This window comes from Ostrinia nubilalis, chromosome 23, assembly GCF_963855985.1.
Source record: "Ostrinia nubilalis chromosome 23, ilOstNubi1.1, whole genome shotgun sequence".
NCBI lineage: Eukaryota > Metazoa > Arthropoda > Insecta > Lepidoptera > Crambidae > Ostrinia > Ostrinia nubilalis.
Genome location: NC_087110.1, coordinates 4964803 through 4987276, shown reverse-complemented (window position 1 = coordinate 4987276; position 22474 = coordinate 4964803). Strand labels below are relative to the sequence as shown.

General features: G+C 38.2%; 1 protein-coding gene across 2 annotated transcripts in view; it reads right to left on the bottom strand.

Annotated features, from left to right (window-relative positions):
* The window catches only part of LOC135083363 (uncharacterized), a 52216-nt gene that overhangs the window by 23357 nt on the left and 6385 nt on the right, over nucleotides 1–22474 (bottom strand). The gene's annotated exons all lie outside the window — the stretch shown is intronic.

Below are 22474 nucleotides of genomic sequence, written 5' to 3'. Positions count from 1 at the left end.
AGAATCAAAAACCGGCCAAGTGCGTGTCGTGCCACGCGCAGTGTAGGGTTCCGTAGTTGTCCTTCGTTACCACAATATATTTCAGAAGCAAGCAATTACTTCATCTAAAGTCACTTTTAATATTTTCTTCTAAGGAATTTTTATTAGGTATGACATTTTATAATACATGAGTAAAACGACTATTACTCTTAAACTAACTGTTTTATCTTAACCGCTATAGTTTTCCTTGAAAGTTCATAAAAAGCACTATTATCATGATTTTTTTCAGATTTTTCAAGCCAACAGTTTAGTTTTTAGAGGGGAGAGGGCGCCCTACTCGAACAAAAATTGGCACTTAAAACTTTAATAACTTGCAAAAGGATCCCTAAATAGAAAAATAATCTTAGAAACCCCTAAGTAATTTTAAAAGACCTATCCAACGATACCCCACACGATTGGGTAGAAGAAGAAAAAAACAACCCACTTTACATGTAGGGGAGCTACCCTAAAAAAATGTTTTTTATAAATTTTATTCTACCGTTTGGTCGGCGTGATTAATATACATACCTCCACAAGCTCTTACAGCTCTATAGTGCCTATAGTTTCCAAGCAAAACCTCGGACAGACAGACAGACAGACATATCGAAACTATAAGGGTTCCTTGTCAGGACTACGGAACCCTAAAAATATCGATAAGTAAGTAGGTACTTGACTTACTTTTATATAAACAACTTGAAAAAATCAAACTGCCTAAGGCTGGTTCATCCAGTGTCTTATGTAGCTCAGATGGAAGAGCAGTCGCGAAAGGTGGCGGGTTCGGTTCCCGCCTTAAGCAGTTTGATTTTGTTCAAGTTGTTTATTTATAATTTAGTTTAAGAAGGCACTCTAATCGCTAAGAAATTTTAAGTACTTATTTACCTAAGATATTTTAAAATAAATTATCATGGAATAGACTAGAATAGTATCAGCTCAGCTCCATGGCTTCGTAACCATAACGAATGACTCCACAGCGATGATGTATTTGATATTCGCTAGCATTTTTATGACAAGTCGATCGGTAACAGGAAGGCTCCCGCAGCATCACTCACGCGGATCTATCCGTGGGGTCACCAACTGTTCGGGTTTGTACGGACAAGTCCGAACTTTCAGCCGGTTCGGACAAAGCATCCGGATTCCAGATTTTAAAAGATGGCTTTCATAATATTTTACATTAAATAAATAATGTTCTTCCGCGTTTTCCAGAAAAGAAATGGTCTTGATTGATAGAATAATGTGTGTTATGTTCACAGTTATAATAGTGTACCATTTTGCAAGCACAATGTTTTGAATATTTGTTCTGATGTATAGTGGTGTACAAAGAGCCACAGTTCCTCCAGCTACCCATTTCCGTGTTTTCTCTCGCTCTCATCAAATGGTGATTATTTGCGATAGAAAGAAAAGACATGACCTGAAATGGGTATCTGGGACTGTGGCCAATAGTATAACAAAGATACCTTGTTCTCTTTGACATCGAGGTTCCACAATCATTTTCTAAAAAGTACTGGAGACACCCACTTTCTTAACATCATCATCATCAGGTCATTTAGTCTCCATTGTAGAAGTACAACCCTCTCTAATTTACCAGAGGCAAATGGATTTTTTTCCTACTTTTGTATATTGATGAAAATAAAGTTTTTTTATCCTGCTTTTTGCCAGCATTTCCTTTTTACATGGTAACCCTGACCCCGGCTGGCTCTGAAGTTCCCATTACATTGCGTAACGGAGCTCCTGCGAACGTGTCTGGAAATCCTATGCGATTTGAACGTTACGGATAAACTGGATATTCGGGATTTACGCGGAAAGGCTAAATGGGATTTGAGTTGGATAAAAAGCGTATTTTTTGTTGTTGACTATTAAAATACTGGCACCAAAATTTTAGGTAGGTATTAAGTTAAGAAGTAGACACTCAAAATAAAAATTTAATATTAAAATGAAAATGTGGGGGAATGTATAAAAGGCGAAATAACATCTAAGGCCTTCCCATCTAATCTACACTGAGTTTTATGTGGTTTTATTGCGTATTCTATTAATAGATCTTGTGGGCAATTTAACCCATCAAGTACCCACGAACCAGGCATAAATGGGTTAAAGTAATAATAGTTTGTGTCGGTAACCAGTTTTATAAAATTAACAAATCGCTAATCAACGATCCTACGTCTAGTGCTCAAGGATTTAAATTTTCAATAAATAAAATACGTCATTGGCTTTAAATTTTCATTTCGTTTTCTGCCACAATCTGCACGTCTATTTGTAATTAATAAAGAAGTCGGTTAAAACGAAAAAACCGTAATTAAATCTATGAAACGCGGAAATGCGTAACTTTTCTCAGTGACTGCAACACAAGCGGCGCGAACCTTTCGCAAGATGTATAGCAGTGACTCATGTTTGAACGAAATTGCTAATGCGTTTAGAGATCCTGAATGTTTTAAAGTCCAATAAGATCAGTAATGTTTACTACTGACCTTGCTTGACCTTGAACTCTACCTGGAACTCCCACCACCACCCATGGTTCTTCCTGCCTCACGGCGTACGAACCGAATCTTGGGAGAGCGCGCGGGTACTTGCTCTGGGCTCCTTTCCCCGGGCGCTTTGCTTGACTCCCTACGAATTTCTCTGATCCTTGTCCCTTCTCTTAGTCAATTCTCCCCCTTCTGGGGCTTGACACCACAAATACGGTACTTCGGGTCGGGCTGCTATCGTTGATAAATGTCATCACTTCCTCTCAAAACTTCGCCTGATTGTGTGCCAGGAATGCGCAAACTCGCGCATCGCGATCCTGTTACTGCGACTACTCGTGAGGTCCTGGTGATAAACAGCTTCTCTACCTGGAACTATATCGTTCGTTTCAGTCAAATGACGTCCACTGCTGGACTAAGGCCTCCCCAAAGATTTTAACAACGACCGGTCCTGCGCCGCCCGCATCCAGGCACCACCCGCGACATGCACCAGATCGTCGGTCCACCTAGCAGGGTCCCTGCCAATTTTTATGTAAATATTTAATTAATTGAGCTTTGATCAAGGAATAACTATTTTTATTGTTTATTTTGTTACATTGAAGTTGAAACCACTTCCCTGTGTTATGAATTTCTTATATCTACAGGTATAAATGTTTTTGGAAGTTTTTCCAAAGCAACTTAACTTGCCTGCAATTCGACAAGTAGCAGCAATAATCCTATCTGAGAGTACGTTTTCGTGTTAATATTCCTGAAGCCTATGTGGAATTTCAATATCCGTGAAACTTCACTGAAATCTGATCTTAGAAATGAAAGACGTCTCAGAAAAGGTGCCAGCCACACGAAGAAATATTAAAAAAATAACCGCAAAGTACAGGTTTTGACCCTTATTTATTATTTGACCTAAGAAAAGGTGGTTTAAAATATTATAATTCTTTGGCCTCTGGCGACTTGCCGGTAAGCACAACATTCAGACGGTTTTCTTTTAAATTACATATTATTAAGAGATCTTTTTCCCAAAAACATTCCCCACAATGTATTCCAATAGCAAACCGTTTTCATACCCCACCCTACCATAATAAATCCCTTATAGTCCGGCCATTCCGGCATCACGCAGTCAAATTACGTGGCTCCCATGCATCAGGCGTCATAAATATTAATGTTGACCTGTCTCAAATGATACGTCATTAACATATTATATTCCTGACATGTTCTGGTTCTGGGATCAGCCACTACGTGAGGCCGGTACAAAAACTCGCTTTTGGAGCGTACGGGTTGAAGCTAACATTACAATGCAGGTGTGGAAAGGAGACTTGATATTTCATTTTGCCATAAAAATAGTACGTTGTAAGGTAAAAGGTACAATCGACAGTTATCAGGCTAATTGTTTTGCGGAAATCAGCACATTACGGGACTATTCCTACCGCTGCAACTCCTGTGTAGCCAGGATCTACAGCTTGACCGCCAATAAAAACCCAACCAGTGAAGGTCAAGTTTGTCTCGGGGGAAAGTTAAACTGCCACTGGACCCGCAACGAAATTAATCAGAAGAACATAGAAGGATTTCAGCACATATTAGAGATCAGTGTTAATTTTTTTATGTGCTTGGGATTTTTTTTTAAAGAAATTGCAAGAGACCTTTCGCGTGTTATACTTAAATAGCCACATAATGTCGTGCCCTGAGTGCCCGGGCCGTCTGCTGACAACGCCACTCTTGTAGCGGAGTTTTGGGCTGACACTGTGTAGGTTTGTTGTCAACACGTTTAGAAGAAGCCAATAATTTTCATTTCTTGGTTCATAGTGGCCAGTACAATACGGCACACACTACTAAGTACGATATTATTACTGCACATACTACTAAGTAGGTATGTTTATTTATAGCAAAATCGACTCTATCAAAACTACAGAAGATCTCACAGGGTTTAGGCATATGCTTCATGATGTAAGCCTATTGTACCTTCTTGTATTGGATCCGGGGGTAGTTATATACTCTGTACATACCTAGTATGTAAACCATGTCAAGGAACGTGACAGATTTATCAGATACTAACATAATTTGAATATCAATTTAGATTAACGCGTTTTAACCAGGATATGGACGTGTTTTTGTGCGTTTACCCGACTGTGTAAATGAAAGGGTTTTTGCCATAATTGTGCTGATTTAAATTAAAATAAAACTGACTAACGCTGAAAAAGATGATGACACTTTTTGGGAACGACAAAGCATAATTTTAAGGCTGGGTTGCACCACTTAACTTTGACGGTAACTATAACGTTATCCGGTGCTTTTTGTATAGAGTTTGACAGATTTTTGATGTTTGTCAAAGTTTGTTTTTTTTTGTTTGTCGCGGAGGAAATGCTTTGCGCACCGTCACCACTGCCGGGGGACAGGGTGGTGTGTGGGACTCCCGGCTCTGCTCCGTCCTGAAAACGACGGGGTATACCCACTAAAACCTCCGCGGCGTTCCGTCATCGCCCGAGTGGATTGGCGGTGTCGCGAGTATCCGGCCGTAGCCTTAGACTTCCGCGACACCACCGGCGAATGTTTGTCAAAGTTAAAGTAAGATGGTGCAACCCAGCCTTACAATTTTTTTAGCCAACCAACATTATGCTAAGCATACATAATTGAAAATTAAGATCTGTAAGGTTTTCACGAAAACGGACGCCATTTATGACGAGTTTTTAAGGGTTTAATTTTAATTAAAAAGAGTTTCATTTTATACGAGTGCGAGAAATAAATTCTTTTGAAGTCACTCACATGGTTATATAACAAGACCTAAGTATTATAGGTTGTGATTATACACTAGAATACTATAGCACTGACGGGTTATATGCCAACAGAGGCTAACTCGACTGTCGGATAACCTCATATCTGCTGATCCGTTATGATTACAAGCTATCCTATTGTGTGTAACATACAGAACCAACCATAACAGTCGTGATACAGTAGATCCCCGTATATCACTCAGAAAATCATTTAGTCGCAAAATTAAAGTAAAGCAATTAAAGTAGATTGTGCGACGGTGGAGGCTTTGGTCTGCCAATTCAAGACTTGAGGAAAGATTATTAAGGCTGAGTTTCACCACCTAACTTTAACGGTAACTATAACAATAACCGGTGCTTTGTATATGGATTTCGACTTTTTGACGTTTGTCAAAGTTAGAAGTAAGATGGTGCAACCCAACCTAAGTGCACCGACACGGTAGCACCGATATTATTATTAGTAATTTCGTTTTTACAACATAAAATTTTCAACGCGTTTTCAAAGGGCAAAAGTTTTCCTCTGGTGAATTAGAGGGGTCGTGATCCTGCAGTAAAGACTAAATGACCTATAAATGCTACCTAATGTTTCGGAATCTCAGGTGAAAAGCGTATTTCAGAATGAAACTCAAAATTCTACTTATACAATATTAATCAATAGCGACTGATTTTCTTGCGTTACTTCTTCTCAGGACTGCCTCGTATTACTTTCCCGAAGCAGTGGTAGAGTTAAGACGCTTATAAGAAAACTACTCTACTACTCTTTGGAAAAATAAACAATTTGAATTTGATTTGAATTTGAATTTTCATAGATGGAAGCTTATGATTTGTAGAATTTCATGTTTTTACGCCCGTATTCACAAACATTACTATGAGTCCTAACAGTGCGCGTGGGCGCACAGTGTGACACACGAAACAATCACAGAGCTCTATTCAACGCTGTGTGTTTGATTTTCTGCTTCACTTAAGCAAGCATCGTTTGTGAATACGGGCGTTAATGACTGTTTTGTAAAGGAGTTTTGACTTTGAGTGCTGTCCGGTGATGATACTGCATGTGTTTGTAATATGCATGTGCATTGCTAATATATTTCACGGCTATAAATCAATAGCAGAGCTCCCTGGAGGGCACTAATCATCGGAACTACGCAGCCCTCAACAGTTAAGGTCTCATACTATTGTTTACATAATGACCATAAATAGCGAACTAATTAACAAATTATGAACAGAACAAATGACTATGGCGCTTCACTATAACTTTCAGAAGACGAAAGAAAAGAAAGAAATGCCCGTTGTTACCATCAATCCCTAGTTTTTAAGTGACCCCTATGGTAAATTCGAACTCCTCCTATGTTCTTCTGATTAATTTTGTTGCGAGTCCAATGACGGTTTAACTTTCCCCCGGGACAAACTTGACCTTCACTGGTTGGGTTTTTTATGGCGGTCAAGCTGTAGATCCTGGCTACACAGGAGTTGTAGCGGTGGGAACGAGAGGTGGGAGCAGTCCCGTAGTGGAAGGTAAGGTCTTTGTCCAATTAAATCCTTGAATTTCCACATCGGCCGTCTCTGCGCTGCCCGCATCTAGATGCTTCCCGCGACCTTCACCAAATAATCGGTTCACCGAGTCAGTTTTGATATCAATTATTTCATTTATTTTTGCGAATGAAAATGAAAGCTTCCAGAAGTTTCCAAGCGGAAAGCATTAAATATCATTTATCATAATAATATTATCGTGTAGCTACAAATTAGTGTCGCGAGCGTACGTAACTACGTACGGTGGTACGCTGAGACACTCATTTAATTCCCGTTGGAAACTCAATTACGGGAACCTAGTAGTGATGTTCTGATATTTTATCGATAGACAGATAGATTATTTTATCGATAGACTGTCATATATGAGTATTGATAAGAAATTCTTGGAGTGAATGTCATTACTTATAGTTGATTTATAATTCACCATAGGCAGCAAAACTTTCAGGTTAATTGAACCGATGCTTCACTTACGAGGATAAAGTTGAGAACTACCTATTAGTACTGTTCAAGTTTACGGCCAGCGATTTTAGTAATCTAGATATTTTTCTAAATCAAATGTTTGGTCGGAACTACCACAGGCTCTCTTAACGCTTATCAAATTGACTAAAAATCTGATAAAACTATAAAATTAAATACATAATTATTTCATTAAAAATTGATTAGATAACTTCTTAATTTTTCGTTTATTAGATAATTAATAAAAGTTTGCATTGTCATAGAAATCTTTTGACTTATCAGATACACATAATATCGATATGTGCAAATTATCGTCCTAATACACATCACTACGCCGAACTAAGTTATCTTGCGAATTCACGTGGTTGCCGCACGAAAATAATATTATTTTCAACGTACCAAACTTTTGCTATTGGTAACTTTTGAGAGAAATAATATAATGTCAATAAAAGTCAATAAATAATTCCACGAATTAATATAACTTATCAGAGTTAACTATAGCTAATATGACAGAACTAATAACATAATAATAATTATGTTGTCAGAATATTGGCGTGGATAACTTTCATTAATAAATATTTCGCATCTCTAATTTAGGTAAATATTTACATAGATCCTACTTCCTACTATCCTACTAATTATAAATAATGTCTGGATGTTTGGTACTCTTTCACGCAAAAACTATACTTACAAGCAAAAGTATGGAATCATCCCCTTGTGTTTTGTTCCGAGCAATCTTAAGAACTGAATGATTATGTATGTATCTGTGGTATCAATTTAAAGTTTATAATATTACCTTAAAAATGGTACAATTTTTATTTGTCTTCTATTAGTCATTTAGTTTTTGTGATCGCTCGAAATAAATAGGGTGATTCCATATTTTTGCTCGCGAGTGTATTGAACGAATTTTATTGAAACTTTACAGTATTATTGTTTGTATCTGTCTGTCGATAATTTTATCTTTATAAATTGGATTCTACCGATATGCATTTTTCCACGATAAATAAATTATCGAAATACCCATCCCTATACTTTTTCTCTGGACACAAACCGTCCAAATGGATCAATGTATATTAGCATTCGATTTGTTACTCACAAACGCTCAAAGTGCCCGAATGCATTTTTCTACATCTGTACCTCTAGTAGGAAAAACTTTCGAGTTCGTTTCGTTGCGTATTCAAAGTGTCATCGAAAAATTTTGTATGAAAAATTAAACAGCGCCCCCTATATTATAGCCGCCCTAGGGGGCGCTGTTTAATTTTTCATACAAAATTTTTCGATGACACTTTGAATACGCAACGAAACGAACTCGAAAGTTTTTCCTACTAGAGGTACTGGTCTTGTTTCTTGATAAAAACTTCATGGAACTCGGCTGATAGATAAAAACGATTGCCATAGAGCAAAGAGAAGAAACAACCCACTTGAATATAATACCAGCATGTTAAAAATATCACATCAAAAAGGCTAAATAATAAAGAAATCGTGCCTACTCGCTGGTATCATTTGAAAATTTTTAAATAGGAAACTCTACATAGATATTTTTGGTGAAAATTATTTTTTGCTGTGCATTAAACCATGGCGTTAATTATCTTTAAAGGTCACAATCACAATGCTAATTTTATATTTTCATAGTAAATGTACGAACCACAACATATCAAGTCAACTATGTGAAATTTATCTTACTTTTCTATTATTTTAAACAACAGAAAAGTAAGATAACTATTTACTCCAACGAGACTACATTACAAAAATGTGTTACGAATTCTAATTGCAAACTGTAGCAATGAGGGTTTTCGCGAATGAATGATCCGCTACGGGACGTGGATGTGGGGTCTGACTGCTGCGTGATTGGTGAATTTTGACATATCTGTCAATGTCATGTCAAAAATAACCAATCATGCAGCATTTGGACCTCGCGTCTACGTATTGCCATCTGGCGAATTTTTCATTCGCGAAAACCCTCATTACTTCAACTACAAATTACTTTCCGGGAGAAGTTAATGATGAGATGGTGTTTCTCGTTGAGCTACGTTTCCGGGCAGCACATACGGTGAATTGGATTCTTTGCCGGACAGTCTACTTGGAAATAGATGTGAACGTGTAAAGGGACACCAAATTAGTGGCGTTTGAGAGGCCTTTAATTAGCTAACCTGCATTAATTAAAGATGATAACAGCACCAAGCGATTCGAAATTTAAGGGTAGAGTACGATCCCTGTCGACCGCTGGACTAGAATAGTGTACCTACTAAAAGCGTAATTAATTAATTTCATTGCAAATATAGCGCGGAACCGGTCGTTGTCGAAATCCTTGGTTTGGCCAGCAATGGACGTCATTTTATTGAAACGAACGAACAACCATATAAGGCAGCATTAAGCTTAACGTGCTGTCTTAAAAGTGCTCCCATTCGTGTACCGCATAGCACCGGAGGTGCTCCTGGAATGTGGCCAAGCTAACAAGCATTGGTCGTGGCCATCTAATGCCTAGCCAATTGTCTTGCCATGCCACCCTGTCCGATTCAAACTGGACTCTATCACCTTCTTATTAAGTTCCAGATATAAACGAAGGTTTCCAGATTGCTCTGCTGCGTTATGCCCGCTTCCGATACTAGGGTTTTGGTGCAGGTGTATTTGTACGTACTTTTAATAGGTAGACATGTGGAAGTCTTGAATGTATCTTAAATATACTTGTATGTAGGCTATCCATCTTTAGCCCCCGATTTTGCCTGCGTAATCTTGGATCCTAGTTAACCCGTGTTCCCCCTACAAATACTGGGATCAAAACCTTGTAATCATTCCATCTCAGTTTTTACGTCAACGACCCTAGATCCGGTTGAGCCTAGCCTCAATGCTTGAGGCAAACGCCGATAGTGATGGCCCGCGTTCCCGACTCATATGGCTACCGAGGGCAACGTCAGGTTTTTAGTGGGTAGGCCCTGCCCTTCTGGCAGGGAGAACCCCACATAACCCACTAACTGCCCCCGCGGCTGGTGGGTATACAAATCAATGTATTTTCCTGACGAAAAAAAAAAGGGATGCACGCGCGAGGATTTTAGTCGACAAAATGTATGGGCTTATCGGGCAAAATCGATAAAAGCTTATCGCGGCGCACATCTTAGGCCTAGGTCATTTAGTCTCCACTGCAGTAGTACCCCAGTAATATACTTACCATAGGCTTGCCAAATAGAAGTTTGACCTTTTTTACCCAGAAAAATGGCCTATCCTTATACCTACCGCAGATTATGTGGGGCTCGAACCCACTAAAAACCTAGGGTGTTCCATCTGCCGCATAGTGGTCGGCGCCTTCGTGCCATCGTCCCACTCTACATAACGGGACCTTAATGAGGGGCCCACAGGATTAACCGGGACCAAATAGAAGTTTGCTACGACGACTATATCTTACTTCGTTCGTTTCAGCCGAAAGACGTCCACTGCTGGACAAAAGCCTCCCCCAAGGATTTCCACAAAGACCGGTCCTGCGCCGCTCGCATCCAAGCACCTCCCGCGACATCAAGACATAAAATCAAGGGCGGGGCACATAGCTCGTAGAGCTGATGGCCGCTGGGGCAGAAAAGATCTTGAGTGGCGACCACGAGCCGGAAGACGTAGCGTGGGCAGGCCTCCCACTAGGTGGACTGACGATCTGGTGATATCTTACTTAATGCAAGTAAAATATAGCCAAAATATAGCCTTACCATACGTTTAATGCAAAATGGTCTCTATATCGTGTGAAAATTCTAACATCAAAAAAGCCGAACGTCAGTCTTACCCCACATATTTTATTTGCAAATACCCGCAAATAACGCGATTCCATGGTATATGAGCGCCATCGCATTTTACTGGCGCATTTGAATTTCAAAGGAACGTGTTGATATAAAGTATCCAGAACCCTCCGGTATTTATTGCTTTTATAAGGGACCCTTATGGCTGTTTGTAGCGAAGGGCTTAGGATGTTTGCCTAATATGCGCATGGGCTTAATGGGTGGACATAGTTTGATAAGATTTTATCATGAGAAGAGAGAAGTACAGTCACGGAATGAAAAGGTTCGTCAGTTTTCAAATTGATTCCTTCAACGAATCGCGAGCACATTTATTACCTTTTGAAACTATGTTACAGAATAATCTCGAGTTAGAGAAAATAATCTTTAACTGTTCGTCAGTAAAGTTCAAAATTATTCAGATCAAAGTTGTTTGACGATTTATCTTGTCAAGATTATTATGATTGATAAACTAAAACCTTCTTGTTGGTTCAACCTGCCATTATTGTTTCTATTAAATAAAAAAAAAAAAAAAAACATTTTGTAACATTGCATGGGATAGAAAATTAAACAAGCAAAACCTTATTCGTTAGCAAACGTCATATTTATTTAAATGTTAGCAGCACTGTTTCTTGCACTGTTATGTTGGCAGGTTTGACTCTTACAGTACCTAGTGCAAGCGAAAACCGACACTAAGGTGACGAACCTTTTCATTCTGCGACTGTACATAGTAATCGTATCGGGACACTTGCGCGAAGACACGTTGCTGATGGTGAATCAATCCCTAAATTTTAAGTGACCCCTATAACACATCAGGAATTTTGTTTTCAGAGGGGTCACTTAAAAATTAGGGATTGATGGTGAAAACGGGCATTAGACGAATTTCATATTTTAGGGGTCACTTAAAAATTAGGGGTTGATGGTGAGAACGGGCATTAGACGAATTTCATAGGTTAGGGGTCACTTAAAAATTGGGGATTGATGATGAAAACGGGCATTAGATTCCTTTGTCATAGTCGGGAAACCCTTTGTACTTCCACTTAAAGCTGAATAGAGGATAGCATATAAGTGCCACTTAATATGGTACAATAGTACGGTCTACGCAGAGCGTCCTACATAAAATTTTATTACGCCACGTTTCTTTCTGAATAACAATGTTGGTTCTTCGATGTTATTGTTTTTACATACGTATTGAGAGGATCAACGTTACTGGGGATTCTTGGTGTGATGGGAAAATAGACTTGGGAACCTGAATACATATAGTATAGCTACCATAAAGCGATAGTAAACTGCGTTCGTTTCATGCCAGCTGTAGGTACATTTTTACGCTCATGTTGTTTCAAATACATAATTATTTTAATCTTCTTAGTCGGGCACTCTTGTCAGAGTGGTCGTGGTTTCGCTGACGAGGTACATGGTGGGGTGGTGATGTCATCTCCGAGGGTAGCTCTCCTGGCGATGTGCTTCCATTGCTGACGGTTAGAGGCGTCGCGAGTACACTGAACCATGGTGGACTCAGTGGCCTTTGTGATGCCGTCTATCCAGCGGGTTGGCGATCGACCGCATGCTCTCCTGCATTCAACCTGGCCCTGAATTACCAGTCTCTCCATCGAGTTCTCATTTCTAGAGACGTAACCAAAGAACTTCAGTATTCTCTCTCCACTCTGACAAGAGTGCCCGACTAAGGAGAAGAAGAAGAATATTTAATACGCCAGTATAGCACCATCTAATAACTTTATAAGTCGGTCGCGTTAACTACGATACAGCTTTATGGTATTTCGTAAGCTAGAGCTAAGATGTCCAGTTCCTCAGTAGTTCAAATCTCTTAAATCAAAGCACACGTTCTGACAGCCTGATAAAAACCTTAATATTTTCCAAGGTCTAGCAACTTGGGGAAGGCATGTTCACATATTATTAACATCTGTGATAATTAATTTCCCTTACTTTTGGTACTAATTGGGAAAAAACGTCAAAATAATACCCTTACTGCGATAAGGCTCGGGATACATGCATGTATCCCTTCCAAATCTTCCTAGATTAAAAAACAATTTCGTGGCGATATAAAATATATTCGGGTAAGGTGCTTTTAAAGAAGTAAGAAAATGTATGAATGAAAATACATATTTGATAACATTATGTATGTCCGGTAAACATATAGGTACATTTATTTACAAAGAAAAGCGACGTCCACTCATTTAACACGAGACATAAGAATAAACTTGCTGTTCCATCATTTAGGTTGCATAAAATAGGTAATTCATTCTTGGGGAAATGTATTACCATATTTAACAAAATACCACACAACCTTGTCAAATTGCCAATAAACAAATTTAAGATACATATAAAAAATACCCTTATGTCCAAAGGGTTACTACAAGGTTCGAGACTAAATTGATGACAAGGATGCGTGGTCAGTTCAGTCTGCACATATTTGATGTACCTACTTGAATTTGGTTATTCTTACCGTTAGATAATTCCTGGCAATTAGTGGTGCCTGAGTTTGTTCCGGCGTTTCTTCTCAGCACTTGCCATAATTATGTTTGTCTCGAAGCGCTGGTAGGGCCCAAAAGATAAGGAGACATGTAAAGTGCCCCATAAGGGCTACCTTTTCTTTTTTATATTTGACGTTCATAAGTGCCACTTGTGGTCTAAACTGAATAAATAATTTTGATTTTGATTTTGAAAATTTTGAAAAATTATATTGACTTTAGTTCCATCTACATACTGCTGACCAAAGGCTTACCCCACGGATTTCCACAACGATGCTGCGCGCTGCATCCTGATCCTTGCCGCGACCTTCACCACGGTCCATCGAGTAGGGAATCCTGCCTACACAACGTTTTCCGAATGATTCTAAATATTATAAATGTATAACTCTGACTGACTGACTGACTGACATAGTGATCTATCAACGCACAGCCCAAACCACTGGACGGATCGAGCTGAAATTTGGCATGCAGGTAGATGTTATGACGTAGGCATTCGCTAAGAGAGGATTTTACGAAACTCTACCCCTAAAGGGGTAAAACGGGGTCCACGCGTACGAAGTCGCGGGCGGCCGCTAGTGGACAATAAAACTTCCCAAAATATAAAGTCACTTTCGACAACCGCTTAGGTACCTATACCAATTGCGGTAATTATCCCAAAGGGACGTCGACATAATGAGTTTGTTAAAAAACAACAGGGCAATTAAAAAAGGTTGTGCTAATACAGCTCGCCTGTCCACTTATCCCTGTATGAGTAGGGTAATTTTTAATATAGACGAGTTAATTTTTAAAAGCTCGTGTAGCCTGCGCCTAACTCAGGCACTGTAATTACAAATTAGTGCGCACATTCAGGTGCCACGTCAGAGTAACCACGGACAGGGTTGTGCGAGAAAGAACCAGCCATTAGAAATAAATACTGATTGTGTTGCATTTTTGTTTTAGTACCTACAGACGTAGTACCTCAAGCTGGTGGCTAAACATGGTGGCGTGTATATCCTTAAACTGGTTTTACTCACGATTTCGCGTGAAAATAAACACAGATCAATACCAATAACTAAATACTTTACAAAGAAGCTCACGCCCATATTCACAAACGATGCTTGCTTAAGTGAACCAGAAAATAGAACTCACAGCGTTGAATAGAGCTCTGTGATTGGTTCGTGTGTCATCCACGCGCACTGTGAGACCTCATAGTAATGTTTGCGAATACGGGCGCCAATATAGATGAAGAAGCTTAGTTTGAGACCAAATAGTGCCACGTAAAATTATATACCTACAAAGAGTATTAAATTATTATTGTTACTTAATATCACTTAGCGTCTGTCGCATAGCCCCGTCCATACCCACATCGGCCCTTGACGGTGTTCGGACCACCTAATTAAAATATTCGCCTACCCACAAAAGGCCAGCTAAGTGCAACGTAATAATTACAACGATTTTTCATAAATTTATTTTGATAAATTTTCGCGAAACCTGCGAATTTATGAACTCCGAAAATCGGGCGGTTGGAAGAAAATAATTAATAACTTAATTATTATTGTGTTCAGGAATCAGGTGGCTTGGTGTGATTTTAATTAGTGGAAATACGAGGTCTCGGAAAATTTCGGTTAAGTTTTTTTACTTATAATTAATATTGTAAGTGTTCGTTCGGAAAAGATGGGTTGCAAATTAATCCTTGGTTGGTGGTAGGGCTTGTTCTAAGTCCGCCTGGCTAGCTACCACCACCTTACCTAAGTCTGTCGCCATAACAACAATGTTAACAGCATTGTTGTGTTCCGACAGTTAGAAGTAAGATAGCCCGTTCCTCCGTGGTTGAGGATTCCGGGTGAAGCTCGCTTCCACTTTCGGCCTGATCATCACTTACCATCAGGTGAGATACAGGCCAAGAGCTTCCTCGTTGTGGATAAAATCCTTCTAGATTACGGCTGGGCAAACCTTACAGATTCGTAAGAGGGGGCAAGATGTTTGGAAATATTGGCTCAATAGCTGAGTGTGTGAAGTTGTAAATATTTTAACTATGTGAAAAGTTGTGGAAGGATTCTGTTGCACTGCTCGTACATTGTAGGTACTCCTTAACGAAAATGTCGTCCATGATGATCCCTTTCTTTGCAAAAAGTATTTAATAAAATAATCGAATATAGTTCCAGAATACTGAACAGTCCTATCAATGACATTGACAGCGGGGCGCCACCGTCAATACCGGATCGTTGGTTCCGATTTTTGCCATGTTGGAAACCATATTAGTTGAACAATGGTAGCGCCCCCCTGTCATTGAGTTTGGTGGGACAGTTCAGCGTGGGTCATCTATACTGACTTTCAACAAATTCTTGACAAAAACATTTGTCATTTCAAGCTTAGAGTCATTCGCTGTTTTTGTGTTCAGAATGTGACAATAATGACTGACGATGGTGACAATATTAATGTATTATGATAGTACCTCATAATCGAAATGTTTCATCATCCTATGAACTTGATAAACTTATTGGCAAAGATTATCAACATTTCTGCGACGGAATATCGAAGGCTAGCTAAGATTACGTTAAGCTGCATGCAAGCGTATAATGACATTAGGCAATGCAGTTCCTCTGAACTTGACGCTATGCTATGATACTAATAAATACTGTGTACCTACTTATACTAGTTTGTGAGCAAGCCAACAAATAAATACACTGGTCATCAAAAAAATCTACCCTCCCGCGACAAACACTTTCAAACGTATGCATCCCCACTTCCCGCTAATATTGGCGCCATTTAAAAGCCTTAGTTCTAAACTTCATTTCATTAAAGGAAAGGTTTTTACCCCAAAAATGTGGCTGTAGAAGAATCTAGAGTCACTTCTTCAAAAAATAGGTAGTTACGCTTGAGCCAACTTTTATGGCTATAAAACTGTTAAGTTGGGATTAATCGCTATCAATCTGTTAAAGAGGACACGTGAGATCATTATTTGGTTTTATAACCATAAAAATTGATCTAATTGATCCCAGAGGTGAGCCCAAAGTGAGGTCTTTTTTTAAGTCACATTTATTGTCATAATTATGTTAATCGTTTAAATCGTTTATTAAGAAATTAAATGTGTTTTTCTTTAAGGATATTTATTGGGCTTTCAAATAACACCAATATTGTTGGGGCACCATGATTGTGTCAGTAGAAACGAGTTTTCCTGTAAAACGTAGGTGGGCCGATTTTTGTGATGACCAGTATACTTTAGCAGTTACAAAGTTCAAGTAAAAAGTACCTACTTATCTACCAACAAAGAAATCAAAGTAGGGCTTTGTCAAGAAATGTTTGGGAACCACAGTTTGAAATGTATTAGTAAAAAGTTACCTTCACTAGTTATAGAGACAGACAATAAGCTAAAATATAGAGCCAGATAACAGAGGACCCGTTAGCAAATATGTTTCAGCAATAACCAAACAAACATAGCAAACTTACCACAATAAAGCTTACTAATTAATCCCGAACTTTTACAGCTTAAATTCAAGCTATAAACTACAATGTCGCTTCAATGCGGGAACTGCAAAAAGCTGCCAAGCGCGAGAGAGTACGCTGTGGGTTCCTTCCTATCTTCTAAATGTATAAATTATTATGTCTACGCGAAATTGTGAACTCGGTCAGTTTAAACGCGTGAGATTGTAAACTAACAGTGGGTTAGGTTAGGTTAGATTGTAATTTAACTACGTTAGATTATAATCTGACGGAATTCACAATATAAAGGTGACTGACTGACTGACATAGCGATCTATCAACGCACAGCCCAAACCACTGGACGAATCGGGCTGAAATTTGTCATGCATGTAGATGTTATGACGTAGGCATCCGCTAAGAAAGGATTTTACGAAACTGCACCCCTATGGGGGTAAAACGGGATCCACGCGTACGAAGTCGCGGGCGGCCGCTAGTTAATAATGTAATCCTATTCTATTCTATATCATACCTGTCATCCGCTTTTTACTGGAGGGAAGTCGCACCATAACTTCGAAGTCCTCTTTCTTTTGATTAATTTCGTTGCGGGTCCAATGACAGTTTAACTTTCCCCCGAGACAAAAACCTTCTCTGGTTGGGTTTTTACTCCCACATTTTCGCAATCAATTTTATTTATGATATACATTTTTAATTTCCTCTTCTCAAATTACAAACAAGCTCTATAACTTCAGTAGTTCACCAAACCAATCAAGTTATTAATTTCAGAGCGATTTAAATCAAAACTTAGAGTTAATTGAAAATTCGTTATGATTTTAGGGCTAAGCTAAAGTGTTTTTAGACAAATTAACTATCAACTTCCATGAATACCTAGAACCTAACTAGAGTTAATTAAACTAGAGTTTCCAAATATTTGTCTTTAAAAATATTTTGTGTTCAATAATTTAACGTCGAAATTCATATTCTATTTAGTTTCGATCTCAACTTCACAACGAACCCTAAAACTGATGTAACAGTTAACGGTAAAATTTTAACGTTATTTACGTTAATGTTACGTTATTAACGCGTAACGTTTGCGAGCGTGATTCGGCACAGTTCCGTAATTGCTTCCGTGTAAATAATAAATCAAACTGTATTTATGCAAATAAGGTTTATAATTAGTTTTCCGACTGCAAACATAAGTTTGTTGCGAAGTTATTTATCAAAGTAACACTAACACCACAATCGAGTACACCACAGTGTATCCATTTTTCATTTTTGTAATCTACCTAGTATTTATATCGCTTTTTCATTTTATCAGCACCCACAGAATTATTTATTTTATTTTATTTGGAAAACATACAAACAATTACCTTTGTTTAAGAAAGTCCATTGCTGACGTACCTCTTCCAATACTACTTGTCGCAGCCAAGTTCTGACAGGGACAAGTTCGAGACTGAAATAATCTACGAATTAATTGTTGTGCCGTCGTAAATACCATTCAGCTATTTCAGACGCCTATTGCGAATCATAGAGTCAATAATTTAGGGGTAATTCAACTAGGTATATTATAAAACGAGCAGTTTCTGAGCTTTTTCCAGTTGTGGCAACGTAAAGGTGATACAACCGGGCTATTAATTAGATTGTATTTAATTGGAAGGTTTCCGCGAATCTCCTTTGATTACATCTTCTTAGTATTTCACTATCTTAACCCAGATTTTATTTATATCGTGTTCTAGTTTCTTGAAGCCAAATGACTGTGTCGGTATCATTGAGTTATAATGTACTGTCGGTATAAACGGGATTTTTTGCAGTCGACGTCACATCAAACTAAAATTATTATATGTAGGTCTAGCGCTTCATGGCAGAGTGTTTTTGGGACGTCAATCGTCAGCGAAACTTCTTCTTCTTCTTTTTTGATGATGTTGGCAATACACGTCGAGGTCGACTTGATTTGTGCCATTTTCAAGTATTTATGTGATATGAGTTACAAAATGAGATCAAGTCATGATATAATGAAGGATGATAGATGATACCCCTTTGAGTCTTAGTAAAGTTGTGGTGCTTTACTGAGACTTCCTATGGACAACTTGAGAGAACCAGAAGAATCACGATGCACTGCTTTGCTTCACTTGCCCACACTCATGCACGTTCACAAACACTCAATGGTTAATAATCCACCATTATTACACATTAATAGTCGCCCAAACACGAATTTAAGGAAAGAAAACAAAACCGCTAACATGACGCTTCAGATTCCCGCCAAGAAGTCCAAACTTCAAATGTGCTTCAGATTTGTATGCTCTGTCACGTCATAATATTTTATGCCAAAATCACCCTCACGTGAGGCTAACTCGATCACCCAACTAGATCGATCGCGGTAGCTGCGATGCAGTCCGTGTGATGTCAGCCTAAGTTCGGATTCGTGTAGAAATCACGCTCAAAAATGAATTCAATTTTAAAGTCTAGACCTGTCTAGTTTTCAATCAAGTTTTGAAATAAGTTTCTAAACTTACCCAGAACAAGATTAACAAATTGGCTTTGTTTTAATATTACTTTAACTTTAATGTTAAATTTGCCGTTAATAATCCATTCGGGTAGTTAATCATGAAATTTCTAGGATAGACCAAAGCAATTTTCATATTTATAACTTCTGAAAGAAGCACTAACTCATTGATTTTGTAAGAAACTCCATTCAATAAAGGACGTAGCACATTTATCAACAAGGAAAGGGATCGTAACCGTATCAACACGAGGCCACACGAGGCGGTCAGTATTCTTTGTATGAAACTCCATACTGCAACGCACACTTCCGCCACGGTAATAATATCATACAGTATTGTAACTTCATATAAACAGACGAAACGAGAACTTTCTTTCGAAATTCAAATCTTGGTATGCGCTCGGTATGCAAAAGTCGGGGGTGTCGCGAATGTGCCGAATGGACGTCGGTGACCAAGAAGTGTTAAAAATGACAAAACTGATTGAATTTGACTGACCGTCATTTACGGTCAAATTCCAAAACCAGCTTTTGCCCACGAATTCGCCCGCCCAAAATTAAAGTAACAGATTATTATGATTATTAAAGTAGTTTTTCCTAAATTAAATCTACTAATCACAAAACGACACACATTTTTAACATATTCCATTCACAAAGTATTTTGTTTGTCTAACTAAATAAAAAAATACAATCACCAAACTAGATAGAAATTCTAAGTAGGCAGATGTAATTAAACTGGGTAATGTAGGTGGGCAGCCCTATCGCATGTTGTCACACTGTGACGTACCGCGCGACTGTTGACATTTATTTCAAAAATATGGCCGAGTTGGAATACTGTATAGATATAGTCTATCCAATATAGCTTGATTAGAATGACAGCTGCCATCAAAAGTAACGACATAACTTTGTAGTATCGATCAATGAGAGCTAAATATTGGCGGACAAGAAATAATTCACGTCTGACCTACAAACAATATTTTCGACGACAGTGCTTCCAATAAAGATGTTAATTTCGTGTAAATGCAGCGTTAAATTACTCCAATAAGTAGTAATTCGAAATTATAAAAATCAAGCTAGAGTATTAACGACGTCTCTACAAGGTTATCTCGAGTTACAAAAATGTTAGTGTTGGGACATATCGACAAATGTCATATTAAATTAAAACTAATTTTTAACATATTTAACAAAAAATTTTTCTAACTAATTTTTTAACATATTTAAGTCAAGTTATACGTTTTTCTAAATGTTCACTATTAAAAACCAAAAAACATTTCATTCTTAAATAATCAAACATCGGAAATCAATCACCGGTAATTTTTTGGGTATTCATAGCACCGTTGCTCTAGAAGAGATGCCCACCGCCCTCTAGCGAGAGGAAAAAGCCACTGAAGAACACTGATGATAATGACTACGACTTAGGTTGTACACCCTTGACATGAATTTTAAATTTTACTGTCTTTAAATTTAAATCATAATTGTCATTTTTATGAATAAAAATATGAAGAAAAATTGGGTGCACTTTTTATATTATTTTTTCGAAAACTTATCGATACATCTATGTGACCCGTACGAAACATACCCAGCACTAGTCACATTCGTTTGACAGCCGTCATTCTAATCAAGCTATATTGGATATGCTTCCGCACCGTAACGTAAACACCTCGCATTGCGGTTAACAGCGCGCGAAAGGCGATGACAGCTCGCGAAATGCAATACGGTGTTGATCCTAAATATTTTTTTAAACAGACAAGTTGATTCTTCGATCTCCGTCCTCCTATGCATGTTCTTGCCTTTACCAGGCCTGTTCATCTCCGCGAGTTTACATCGAAAACAAAACAAGCACGATGGCCCACCTACAGGATACTATTCGACAAGGCCTCACATACGAGCGAACATGGACTCACGCACGCGTATTCTTGTGTATGATGGAAAAAAAATAAAGAAAATGGTGTACTAAATACTGTGCAGTATAATTTATGACGATCTGTGGCAAACTAAATTTCACGTGGGTGAAGCCGCGGGCAAAAGCTAGTTACACCATATTGTTAATGACATTGAGCATACATTTTTTAAATACCTTCGCGAAGTAAACCTTCTGTACTTAGTACTTATTATTATTCTGTGCCTTTACTATTACTGCTATTACATACATAGCTGAAAGCTTTTCTGTGATTACTTAATTAAATGGAATTCCATTACCAGACTGCTTCGTAGAACCGCTATACTCCACGATTCCCTAGACTAAGTTCACCGCAATTTGTAAAACCACATTGCCTTAGCAACTGGACTGAACCGAAATAATCTCAGCAAAATAATCTTAACCACCTGAATTTTAACTGAAAACAGTATTGAAGAAGGGTCAGTAAGCTCTGTTCTTACTAAAAAAGAGTCTAGCTTTGCCGACGATATTGTGGTCATGGCAGAATCGCTGGTAGATCTTGGCAGAATTGCTCGAAGACCTTAATCGAGTTCCCCAACAGGTAGGCCTGAGTTAACTATCTTGCTTAAATTAAAAAACACATACAAGATTAACACAATCAACACATTTGCTTGGAAAAATAGCTGAAACACAAAAACACATTCTTTGCGCGACCTATAACTTATTGTTGACATTCATCTGTAAAAAATGGCACCCTTTCACAGATTAAACAGAGTTACTCACTGACACTACTCCTACGCAGAATCTACAGCTCAACCTTCAATTAGAAACACCAGTCCTAAAAAAAGGTGTCAACGAAATTGATCAGAACAAAAAAAGAAGAAAAAAAGAAGTTTGAAGGTGAATCCATCAAATATCTTAGATCTACTGAATTATGTGTCTATTGTGAGGCACCTTTAGAACCTGCAGATTAGTTATATTAAAATCTTCAAAGCTGGGGAGTGTTTGAACATTCTCTTTCAAGAGGAAAATCTAAAACGCTTCCAATTCTCCATTTTGTTCTTTTGCTAGAACATATTTATTTCTATTGGTACATTTTAACACGAACACTTGTCCTAGTTCTTGTCTATACCAGAAAAATTATTGATTAAAACAGATTCATAATATTTTAAGTTACGTAAAGTCGATCATAGTTAATTTGTAAGTAGGTACTTATTTCTCAGCCAAATGACGTCCACT